The sequence below is a fragment of the Eulemur rufifrons genome, chromosome 7 (genome assembly GCF_041146395.1).
Source record: "Eulemur rufifrons isolate Redbay chromosome 7, OSU_ERuf_1, whole genome shotgun sequence".
Classification (NCBI taxonomy): domain Eukaryota; kingdom Metazoa; phylum Chordata; class Mammalia; order Primates; family Lemuridae; genus Eulemur; species Eulemur rufifrons.
Genome location: NC_090989.1, coordinates 88,764,870 through 88,778,409, shown reverse-complemented (window position 1 = coordinate 88,778,409; position 13,540 = coordinate 88,764,870). Strand labels below are relative to the sequence as shown.

The 13,540-nt window shown below is 33.3% G+C and overlaps 1 protein-coding gene across 1 annotated transcript in view; it reads right to left on the bottom strand.

The window, feature by feature from the left end:
• SPATA16 (spermatogenesis associated 16) overlaps positions 1-13,540 on the bottom strand; it is a 214,621-nt gene that overhangs the window by 39,192 nt on the left and 161,889 nt on the right. The window lies entirely within an intron of this gene.

Genomic DNA, 13,540 nt, shown 5'->3' with positions numbered 1-13,540 from the left:
ATGATTTATTTTCTGTCAAACTTAGAAAAAAAAAATCACAGTCTTTAGTCTTCATTTTGCCTAAACCCCAGATGGGTTCTATTCATCTTATGAAGGGTGAGTGAGGTAAAATAATCTGTACCAGCTAACTCTGTGGAGTAGATGCCCAAAGGAACAGAGCAGCTCTGCCTGAATGAAAAAATTAGTTTCATAGTCAGTTTCTACAGCTTGTTCTCTGGGAAATATGGACTCTTAGTCACAAAAGAAGATTGGACTAATAGAGAGTTTGGCTTAGTGGAACAATTTACAGCACCAGAAAAGCATTTGCAAAAACATGAAATATTGATTGTGGATGAACAGACTCATCTATGTATGTGAGGGATAGCTGTATTTGTTATGCAGTTAAATACACATAAAATAAAATTTGAACTCTCTGAAAGTAAATTATGAAACATAGATACCATTATCATCTGTAATTTATGTTGGACACTTCATCCTAACCACAGCCAACAGATTGTGAATGAAAATTTCAAAGCAATCTCTTAAAAAGGAAAAATCATACAGATTTTAAAACTTTTTTAGAAATATGCAAATTTATTAGTGTTCTATCATTACTTTTCTATAAGTTTCATTTCCTTCTCTATTTTCTGGTGTCTGTGTCATTTCTCTGCCCTTTGTTCAGAACAAAATGCTCTGACATTTAGGTTAGAGCAAAATCTCATTTTTAAGGATCCCAGTTGTTCAATGTGAGATGGGACCGTGCAAGTTTTATATGGATTTTTTTTTTTTTTACTGATCTGTTTCAGACTTTAGCTACTATAGTACCTTCATAATACCAATACTTTGTCATTACTTCTTTCTCAATCATTTTCTGAGTTTTATCTTGTACTCCTTTTAATGCCAATACTTCTATCTTGGAAGTTATCCACAAATTCACATCAGCAAGAAAATAGCAAAAGGCAGCAACTTTGCAGGGAAGTTATCATTATTGCCCCCAATAAATAATATGGTTTCTACTTTTAAAAACATAGATAGCATTTTTTATTTTTGCATTTGATGTGTGAGAAAGCTGTATGTATAATGAATCTTTGTATAATAAATTATATTTTCCCTTTGACCTTTGTGATAATTTGAGAATTGTAGATATAAGTGGAAAAAATTGGTTTCCATTCCCAATGTTCCTAATTTCACTTCAGGCTGATGGTCTACTTCTCCAAGATCAACTTTTGTATATTTAAGTTTCCTCTCACAACTCATATAAAAACATATAAAAGCCAAATAATCTCACAGGATTTTTATATAGAGTTCATTTCTCTTTCATTTGGAATTCTTATTGATTCCAAAGTTTATGTTTAATCAGCTGTATTGGATCTTTATTCTGAGCTTTATTACATCGAAGTTCCTTAATTCCACCCTTACCAATGTAGATTAGAGATAATCCAAACATTAAAGGTACTGCTATTCCCTTCAATATTTAATAGACACACTATCAGTGAAATAATACAGTGTTATAATTCCAATAAACTGCTATCTTATTGCACTATATAAGTGTTGGAATGGTTATTGGTTGCTTGGCTACCTGGCAAGCATTTCTCTCCTCCCTACCTTTTTATCCATTAGGGAATTCTCTCACTCCCCTCCTACTCTAAAAGTGAGATCCAATTGACTAAGTCAATCAACCCATGATATTCTTTCAACCCCAGTTATTGGTTCAGTCATAAGCATGTGATGCAATTTGGGCCAATGCCAAAAAATGAGCTACAGGAAATGTGTGGAAGAGGCATTCCTGTTCCTTGGGATAGGGTAATTTGGGGTGTAATGGCATTTGAGAAATTTGCTATTATATTGAAGAACCTAGCACTTGGGGGCATGGTGTGGTAGTGGAACACCATGTAGATAGAACCTGAGTGAGCTGTTGGATCAAGCTGTGCTCAAAGGCAGTCCTACCTGTGGATTTTCAGTTTTGTAAATCAATGTGTTTCACTCTTCCTTCTGTCCCTTTAAAACTTAAATATACTGAGGTCAGTTTGAGCTGTGATTCCCACATCTTGAAACCAAAGATTTCTGATAGAGGGGTTTAGCTAGGAGTTCAATATATCTTAAAAATAACATAGGACCCTTATTACAATTAAGATGTAAGACAGTCATAAATCCTTTAAGTTGAACTTCTAGGAAGAATATTTTTCTTATTTATAAAAGATAACAGTTTGAGGATTTAGAATTATTAATTTTTATAGCTAGCACAAAGGTAAAAAATCAAATACATCTTGGTATTGCCATTATTATGATAACATTATTATAACATTATTACTGATAACTAGATTTAAATTTATGAGAATAATAAAAAATAATAAATATTTAACATAATTTTCTTGATCTGTATCATAATTATTATTTTTCAATTTTTGGTTAGATTCTACACCTCACAGAAAGTGACTCTTGGCTTGAATAGTTAAATAATGCACAATAAAAGTCTTATATAATCTCAAAGCCTTAATTTTCCTTACTACCCAGACTAGTAACCTATTTGTTTAGAATCTGGAAGGTGACTTAGGACAACCTCTGGCTAATTATAATGTCATAAGCTTAAATCTACGTTACTGTTCACCCCCTGAAATGGGCTTTCAGAGAGGTTCATGGAAGATCCACATGCACAGGAAGACTCAGGTCATATAACTCCCAACTGGCCATCAAAGTGGTTCCATGATGACATCTGAACCACGGGGAGGTCCCTATCCAGACATTATAAAACAAGACCCAGACCGTAACTAAGGTCTCTTTTTGCTACCACAAGGGGTCCGGTCATCATCTGTGGTGTATGTATCTTGCTTGCTTTGTAAACCTATATCTTGCTCTTGTTCTATAATCCTATCTTGCTCCCCTCAATAAATTTCATCTCGTGCTTTCCTTACTTTGGTATGTCTGGTCATTCCTTGGCCAAGAGCACAACAAGAACCGAAAACACAGAACGAGATTGCCAAACCCTACACTATGGTTGAAGGGATCTCTTTTGCACGGGCACTCCGTATAACTTAACTGTTGCACAATCAAGCAATAGTTCTTACCAATTTTTTTGTCTCACTCATGGGTACTATAGATGCTATAAAAACATTAGATTAATTAATAAGAAAATAAGGAGGGGCAGAGGTAAGAGTCAAGGGATTTATCCTAGTGGGATGGAAATTGTTAAATTGTTATTAACTAATAGGGTGAATAAAGCAAAAATTGATAGGAGTGAAACAAAGGAGAAAAAGGGGTGAGTCAAAGGACTCATCCTTTCAGGGCGGAAATCTTTAGATGGTTACTAAGAAATGGGGTAAATGCAATGTACATTGATGGGGTTGAAACAAAGATCTTAATACAGCATTACAGAAGGTTGAGTGGACCAAAGGGACCCTCTGCTAGTTCCTCAGTATTAAAGGGCCCCAAACAAGTCCTCTCTATTTATCCCAGTTTGGGGATTTTAAAAATCTAGAAGGCAAAGATTACAATAAGAAAACTGACCTGTAATCATTTGTGGCAATAATCGGCAGAGTAAGCAAGATAAAGATTGACAAAAGGGTCATGGTCCCTTAGCTTGATCCCCTGTTGGGAACCAAAAGCCTCATGCAAATGAGTAAATAAAATAGTCAGGGGGTGAAGAGAAGTTTCCAGAACTTCTTTATATGCGGGCATCATGCACTGTGGTCGCAAAACTTGTTGGTGAAGACCTAACACAGACTACAATTAGACTGAGAGAATATAGAAATGCAAGGGGTCATAGTAGTGTCCTTTTTTATATTATGTGGTCTTTGTCCCCAGTTCCTGACATAGCTTCTAAAATGCCTGGAATTTCCTGAGTGATGGGAGCATCTTTTGTTATTCATAAGCCCCTTTCAACCTTGCCTGAGATCATGCTAATGAGATGACTCTTGGTAGGCCCCTAGATGGCTTCAGGATGAGGGCAGGTTACCAGAGCAACCAACCATGTAATTTAGAGGCTTGGAACTTTCAGCCCCATTCTTCTTTGGGGAGAATGAATGAAACCTCCATAAAAACCCATAGACAACAGAGTTTGGAGACCTTCCACACTGGTGGACACATGGAAGTGCTGGAACAGTGGTGTACCCAAAGAGGGTGCACCCCACCTCCCCACCCCCAATACCTTGCCCTATGCATATCTTCCATTTGGCTGTTACTGAATTGTATCCTTTATAATCAACCAGAAAAAGTAAGTAAAGTGTTTTCCTGAGTTCAGTGAGCAAACTGTTGAACCTGAGCAGAGGGGTTGTTAGAACTGATGTATAGCTGGTTGATGAGAAGTACATTTGATCCCTCCAGGACTTGCAACTGATGTTGAAACCATCCTAATGAAAAGCAAATGTTAATCTCTAAGTAAAATATAGACTTTGAATAGAAACACAGCTAAGCATTAACCTGCTCGCCCTTTAACCCTCTTCCTCATAGTTAGCTACTGCCCACCCTTTAGCTCCCTTCCTTACAATTGCCTACTGCTTATAAATCACATAGACCCTGTCACAAGGTGCTAGCTCCCCTTAATTGTTTCTATAAGATAACATCTTTAACATTAAGAAATCTCAAGTCTCCACTTGAGATGTTTGCCAGGCCCTGGATTCTAATGGGTATGCTGCTGCCAGCCAGTCTGAAGACCCCTGGGAGGAACTGAATCAGCACAACAGATGTTTTCCAGATCCCAAAGGATCTGCTGATACCAGCCTGTCTGAAGATCCCTTCTAAGGAGCTGATTTAGCGCAAGAATGCTGTTTCCACAATTGGGATTCCACTACCCCAGCCCTAGCTAATCAGCAACCCGATCCCTCAGCCCTTTACCCATCAAAATTCCTTTAAAACTCCCAGCCTAAGACCTCTGAGGAAGGTAAATTTGGTGTTCCCTCTCACCTCTTGGCTTGGTGGCCAATCGATTATTAAAGTCTTTCTCTGCTGCAGCACCTGCTGTTTCAGTGTGTCGGTCTATTACCATGCAACCAGAAATTGAACCTGGCAAGCCTGTAACAGTATCTGAAATGGTTGCAGTTTTGTGGTACTGAACCCTTTAACTTGTGGGATCTGACATTAACTCCATATACATTGTTATCAGAATTGAATTGAATTGTTGTACACCTAGCTGGTGTTGGAGAATGGGAGAATTGGTTGGTTTCAGAGAAAACTCCCCAGAGATGGCAAAACAACAAATAGCAGAATTAGCTTTCCATGACCTTGAGAAATAGTACTATCAGATGCAAAAATATAAAATGTGTTTGAAGTACTAAAATATAATAAAAATCACGAGAAGAAAACTAGATTAAAAATGGCTTTGAAAAATATCTAAATAGAACTTCTAAGAGTGAAAAAACACACTTATTGAAATCTTGATGAATATATTAAAAAGAAATCTAGATAGAGCTAATGGAAGGATAAGAATGTAGATCTGAGAAAATTTCAAAATACAGCATAGACAAAAACACATGGAAAATTTAATAAGCATCTTCAGTGACGTGGAGGACAGAATGAGTAGAAGTAACAAATATTCAGCTAAAAATTTTAAATGAGAGAATACAAAGACTAAGGGAAGGGAGTATTCAAAAAGAAATGGATGACAGTTTTTCACAATTTATGAAAGACATGATTCCTTAGATTATGAACACAGTGACCAAGCAGGTTAAGAAAAAAAGTTTATACCTAGACACATCTTAGTTAAACTGTAAAACATCAAATAAAGATGTGATCTTAAAAGCATCAGAAATAAAAGAAGATTATCTACAAAAGAATAAGATCTGACTTCCCACCAGCAATGATACAAGTCAGAGGACAGTGAAATAATATCTTCAAAGTGCCAATTTTTTTGGCTTAGAAATTTAGACCTTGTTGAACTGTTACAAGAAGTAGAGTGAATTAGAGACATTTTAGACAATCAGAAATGATGAGAATTTACTTCCAACAGACTCTCACTTTGGGAACTTGCAAAGGATGTACTTTAGAAAGAAGGAAATAAAATTCAGAAGGACTGAAATGCAAGAAAAATTGGTAGATGTGTATATAAAATAAATATAGAGAAATGTTGACTATGGCCATAATAACTAATGGGGGGACAGGGAAAATATCAAGTTGGGATACAAATATGGGATCTATAACATTAGGGAGTGATTTTAGTTAAAGCATTCTAAGACCCTTATTAAATTTCATTTCTCAGAAGATAGCTATGTATATAAAATATCTATGATAACCTTATTAAATAAAAATGTAATTTATAATTTTCAAAACTGTAGAGGGGAAAAAACCTTGAAGAATATAAAAGATGGCAAGTTAGAAGGACAAAAAAAACAAAACAAAAAAACAAAAACCCCATGGAATAAAAGCCTGTAATATGACAACAATGAAACAAACAAAATCAACAAAGATCTATTTAGAATTTATACAATTTGTCAGGCAGTATTTAAACCAATGGGATATATCAGTGAACAAAATAGACAAAGATGTCCATATTTCAGGAACTTTTACTCTGGCAGAAAAACTCAAGAAACTCAGGAATTAAAAAAGCTCACTTGTTAAAAGACAGAGATTGACTATATAAATTAGTAAAATAAATAAATAAAAGTCAGCTATGTGTTATATTTAAGAGAATATTTTAACATAAAGGCACAAAATGTTGAAAGTAAGAGGAAGTGAAAATAAATACCAGAAAAATACTAGCCAGAATAAAACTAGTGTATTTATATTAATATCAGATAAAATAGGTTGTAATACAAAAATATTATTAATATTAAGGTAAAGAGTATAATTACATAATGATAGCATTCAATTTGTAATCTTAAAAGTATAGACATATTGATGCTGGAACATAAAAAGTAAAAATTGACAAAATTACAAGAATACATTGACAAGTCCACCACCTTAGTGGATTATTTTAACATTTTTTTCCCCATATACTGATGTTAAGCCGACAAAAAATTTGTAGCATCCAGAAGATATGGGCAATTTTCTAGCTTGATCTAATGGAAACACAAAAAACCCTGCATCCAAGAATGGGAAAAATATATTATCCTCATGCATAAATGGAATATTAAAGAAAGTTGACCATTAAGGCATAAATCAACCCTTAACAATTTCAGGAATTATCATAATTTAGATTATGTTTTTGAACATGATGCAATTGGGTTAAAAATAAATAACAAAGATAGCTAAACATTTCCATACATCCATATATTAAAAATTGCATATCTAAGTAAGCCATGGCTCAAACAAGATTTCATAATGGAGCTTAGAAAATATTTTAAGATGAAACATAATGAAAACATTTTTCAAAATTTATGAGACACAACCAAAATCATTCTTGGAGAGAAATTTATAGTCTTTACTAAAAAGGGGGGAAAAAGTTAAAAATTAAATGAGCTCAGAATCCAATGAAGAAAATTAAGCTATAAGATAATAAGTTCCCCAAACATGAAATTAAGAAAATCAAAAAAATGAGTAGAAAGTAATGAAATATAAGAAGAAAGATACGATAGAAAGGTTCAATGATGTCAAAACACCTAGCATAATACGAACAGATGGGAACTTCCTTAACTTGATAAACAATATTTATCAAAAATCTACAGTAAACATTATACTCAATGGTGGAGCTTTAAGAGTCTTTTAACTCTGAAACAACATGTGGATGCCCTCTGTCACTTCCTTTATTCAACACTGTGTTGTGGTCTTAGCCAGAACAGTAGAACAACAAAAAGAGTGAATGAATATCTGTATGTACTGGGGTAAAGATGGATTTCCTAAACAAGACACGAAACCACAAGTCATTAAAATTATAAAATGACATTAAAGTCTAAACTTTAGTTCACTAAAAGATACCATAGAAAAGACAAACCTTTTATTGGGATAAAATATAAAATACTTCAATAAATCAATAATAAAACTATCCATAAAACCCCAAATGAACAAAGAATAGAAACATGCAAATTGTAGGAATATATAAATAGTAAAAATACCATTTTTATGAATTTGAAACATTTTGGGAACAATTCTATATAACCTTTAAGGAAGTATAACCATAGGACAAATAATGACAACAATGATGTTCAACTTGATTAATGATCAAGGAAACTCAAATTAAAGCACACACATGCACAAACACACACACAATATTATTGTCCACTCACCGTGGAGAAAAGTTTTAAAAGTCTGACAGATTGATGATGACATGTCAATAGTACTCTTATACACTGGTATTTGGATGGTAAAATTGTAGAACCACTTTAGAGAGAAATTTGGTAATGTCTAACAGCTGAAGATACTTTTACAGGCATAGAAATTAATTCTACTCCTTAGTATATGCTTCATAGAATCTTGTGTACATGTGCAGAAGAAGACCATACAAAAATGTTCAAAATACCCTTATTTATACTGACAAAACATTGGAAACAACTTAAATGACCAGCAGTGTTAGATTCCATCTATAAATTTTGGTAAATTAAAACAAATATTGAAAACAAATTAATTAGAGCTTAATGTATAAACATGGATGAATCTTATAAGTATAATCTTGAACAGTAAAAGAAACTTGCAGAAATATGCAAACAGTAAAGATAATATATGAATTTGAAAAACTTGGAGGGTAAATCTACATATATTTTACAGATATATATTAACATATGTATATCCAAATGTGGATATAGTAAAAGCATAAACATATGCATAAGAATGATAAACACTGGAAATTAAAAAAACAATTCCACTTACAATAGCATCAAAAAGAATAGTACATTTAGAAATAAACTTAACCAAGCAGGCAAAAGACCTGTACAGTGAGAACTACACAATATTGCTAAAAGAAATTAAAGAAGAGACAAATAAATATTAGTGCAAAATTGGTGCAAAAGTAACTGCAGTCTTAGCATTGTTGAAATTTGCCGTTTGCTATTGGAATATATTCTTAAATTATATACATCATTTTAATGCACATTTATCACTTTATGTTTTTTTGGTAATGACCTATTATTTGCTGTTTATTTTATATTTATTTTAGACTATGGAAATGATGTTAGACAGAAAGCAAATTCGAGCGATTTTCTTATTTGAGTTCAAAATGGGTCGTAAAGCAGTAGAGACAACTCACAACATCAACAACACATGGCGGTTCAAGAAGTTTTGCAAAGGAGACGAGAGCCTTGAAGATGAGGAGCACAGTAACTGGCCAAGCAAATTGGAAAGGTGAAAAAGCTTGCTAAGTGGGTGCCACATAAGCTGACCGAAAATAAAAAAAATTGTCATTTTGATGTGTTGTCTTCTCTGCTTGTATGCAACAATGAACCTTTTCTCAATGGGATTGTGACGGGAGACAAAAAGTGGATTTTATATGCCAACCGTCAACAACCATCTCAGTGGTTGGACTGAGAAGAAGCTCCAAAGCACTTCCCAAAGCCAAACTTTCACCAAAAAAACGTAATACTTACTGTTTTTTGTTCATGGGATTGGAAGAAGATATTGTTAAGATATCAATAGTACTCAAAGCAATCTACAGATGCAATGAGATCAAAATCTCAATGAAGTTCTTTTGCAGAAATAGAAAAATTATCCTAAAATTAATACAGAATCTTAATGGACCACAAATAGCCAAACCAATCTTAAAGATGAACAAAATTGGAGTTCTCACATTTCCTGATTTCAAGACTTACTATAAAGCCACAGTAATAAAAACAGGGTGGTACTGGCATAAAGACAGACATATAGACCAAGGGAATAGAATAAAGAGATCAGAAATAAACTCTTGCTATATGGCTAAATGATTTTTGACAAGAGTGCCCAGACCATTCAATGGAGAAAGGGCAGTCTTTTCAACAAACGGTGTTTGGAAAACTGGATATCCCCAAGCAGAAGAATAAAGCTGGACCTTTACCTTAGATCATCACAAAAATTAACCCAAAATGTATCAAATAACATAAGAGCTAAAACCATAAAACTTTTAGAAGAATATGTGAGGAAAAAGCTTCATGACATTGGATTTGGCAATGATTTCTTAGACATAACATGAAAAGCACAGGCAGCAAAAGAAACAATAAATTGAACATCATCAAAACTGAAAAACTTCTGCGCCTCAAGGAACTTTATCAACAGAGTGAAAAAACAACCTATGGAATGGAAGAAAATATTTGCAAATCATATACCTGACAAAGGATTGATATCCAGAATATGTAAAGAACTCCTACAACTCAATAACAGTAATTAAAAACTCAATTAAAAATGAGAAAGGACTTGAAAAGACATTTCTTCAAAGAAAATATAAAAATGACTGATAAGCACATGAAAAGATACTCAACATCACTAAGGATGCAAATCAAAACCACAATGAGATACCACTTCATATCCATTAGACAGCCATTATCAAAAGAATGGAAAATAATAAGTATTGGCAAGGATGTGGTGAAATTAGAACATTTATGCACTTCTGGTGGGAATGTAAAATGGTGCAGACACCACAGAAAATGATATGGCAGTCCCTCAAAATATTAAAAAATACAATTACCATATGATCCAGCAATTCCACTTCTGGGTATATACCCCAAATAATTGAAAGCAGGGAAATATTTGTATATCCATGTTTATAGCAGCATTATTCACAGTAGCCAAAAGGTGGAAGCAACCAAGTTTCCACTGATGACTAAATGGGTAAACAAAATGTGTGTGTGTGTGTGTGTGTGTGTGTGTATGTATATATATATATATATATATGCACAATGAAATATTATTCAGCCTTAAAAAGGAAGGAAAATCTGACACAACATGGATGAAACTTGAAGACATTATGCTAAGTGAAATAAGCTACATACAAGTGGAAAAGTACTATATAATTCCACTTACATGGGGTACCTGGAGTAGTTAAATTCATAGAGACAGAAAGTAGAAAAATGTTTGCCAGGGGCTTGGGTAGAGAAGGGAATGGGAAGTTATTATTTAATGGGCAGAGTTTCAGTTTGGGAAGATGAAAAAGTTTTGCAGACGGATAGTGGTAATAGTTGCACAATGGTGCCAATGTACTTAATGCCACTGACCTGTATACTTATAAACAATAAATTCATGATAGTGGTTATCTCTGGAGGGGAGGAAGGCAATTGGGCTCAGGAAAATCTTGGAAGCTTCAACTATACAGCACTTTTTTCATACTTTACTTCTTAAATAAGGTGGTAATTATGAAGTGTTTATTATATTATTCTTTATATCTTTTAATAAATTTTGAATGACAAATAACTAAAAAATGGAAGCTGCTTCTTATAATCTCAGGATAGGCAATTTGGATCAACTCGCTTTCTGAAGACAACTAATACCCCTAGAAGAAATCTAAAAAATAGATCTTTCTAAAAACGTCAAGGAGGTAATAAGATGGTAAAGAATTATTTAGCAGAGATATGGGAAAGAGAGATATCTAAAGAGATATCTAAAGCATTTGGGTTGCTTTTATCCGGGGGTCATTTTCTGATGTTAATGAAGTGGCTCAGAAGTTGAATAGTGCTTTAGGGGAACAACACAGAGAGCAGTATTACTAGTGTCTGCACCCTAGGAATATAGGTGAGCCAGGAATAATTAAGCCAGTCTCATTATCAGTAATGGAGGTAAATTAAGCCATTTTCAGTAATTAAGATCAATTTCATGACCATAGATGCAACATCCTGAACAAAATACCTGTAATATTTTGTTTATGGGCAATTTGTAATAAGAATAACTGATCATAAACAATTTAGTTTATACCAGGATGACAAAGCTAGCATAAACCAAATTTTTGGTTTAAAAAATTTAAAAATAAGTCAGTGCAATTTATCACATTAATTTAATTTAAAATCAGTCAATGTATAATAACTTATCACATGAATTTAATTAAAAGACTAAAGGAGAAAAATCATATAATTATCTCTTATAGAGAGATAATTTTTTGTACTACTTATAGTACAAAAAAGTAAGGAAAAAGATGAAAAAATCTTAGAAAACTGGGAATTTCTTGCTAATTTATTAAAAGCATATCTACAAAAATCCTAAAGCAAATGTTATATTGGATAAAGTTAAAAGCTTTCCTTTATAATTAGAAACAAAAATAAGAATGCTTTCTAACACCTTTTCTTTGTATCAGTCCTATACAATGAAGAAAGTCAAAGAAAAATATAAAATATTTCAAAATTAGAAAGGAAGAAAATCCATAGATAATATGTAGAAAATTGAAGAGAATATATAGGTAAAAGACAAGAATTAATGAGTGTACCAGTTTACTGAATATAATAATATAAAAATTAATTGCATTTCAATGTACCAGCAATAAACAGAAAATGAAATAAAAATATCATCTACGATAGAGTAAAAATATGTTCATCTTTTTCTCTATTCAGAAAACTATAAGACATTATTGTGAGAAACATAAACATACAAGTAGGTGGAGAGATATACCATGTTCATTAATTGGAAGACTCAAAATTAAAAAGATGTCAATTTTCTCCAAATTGATCTATAGATTAAAATTGCAATTAAAACTCCAATGTTTTTTTTTTTTTTTTGGTGTGGTAGATCTCAATAATATGTTATACATTTTATATGGAAATGCAGAGGGCCAACAACAGCTAAGACACTCTTGAAGAGGAAAAACAAGGTAGAAAGACCTGCACTATGGGATAGCAAACAAATTATAAAATTATGGTAATTAAGACAATGTGGTTTTGTACTAGGGTAAACAAACGGAAAAATAAAAGTGTTAGAAACAGACCTAAACATATCCAATCATTTGTGACAGAAGTGACATTACAGAGCACTGGGTGACATGATGATCTTTTCAATTCAAATATGTTGGGGTACTTAAAAATTGGTATGGAAAAAATAAAACTTGATCTCATGCCTCACACCGTATGCAAAAATCTATTCCAAATGTATTATAGACCTAAATATGAAGAGCAAACCAATAAAGCTACTAGAAAGTAATATAGGAGAATATTTCCATGACCTTAGTTTAGGAAAAAATCTCTTAAAAAGTAAACCAAGTGCACTAGCCATGAAGGAGCATAATGATAAGTTAAAATTTAAGCATTCCTATTTATCAACAGATACTAGTAGGAGACAGAGTGAGAGAAGGTATTTGCAACACATATAACTCATATGCCTCTTATATAAAATGTATAAAGAACTCCAAATTAATAAGTAAAATGCTGACAACCCTTTAGAATAATGGGCAAGATACTTGAACAGGCATTTTATAAAACAGAAAATCTAAATATCTAATAAACATATGGAAAAGTGATCAATCTCATCAATAATCTTTTCTCTCTCTCTCTCTCTCTCTTTCTTTCTTTCTTTTTTTTTTGAGACAGAGTCTTCCTCTGTTGCCTGGGCTAGAGTGCTGTGGCATCAGCCTAGTTCACAGCAACCTCAAACTCCTAAGCTCAGACAATCCTCCTGCCTCAGCCTCCCAATTAGCTGGGACTACAGGCACGCCACCATGCCCAGCTAATTTTTTCCATTTTTAGTAGAGAGAGACAGTGTCTCACTCTTGCTCAGGCTGGTCTCGAACTCCTGACCTCAACTGATCCTCACACCT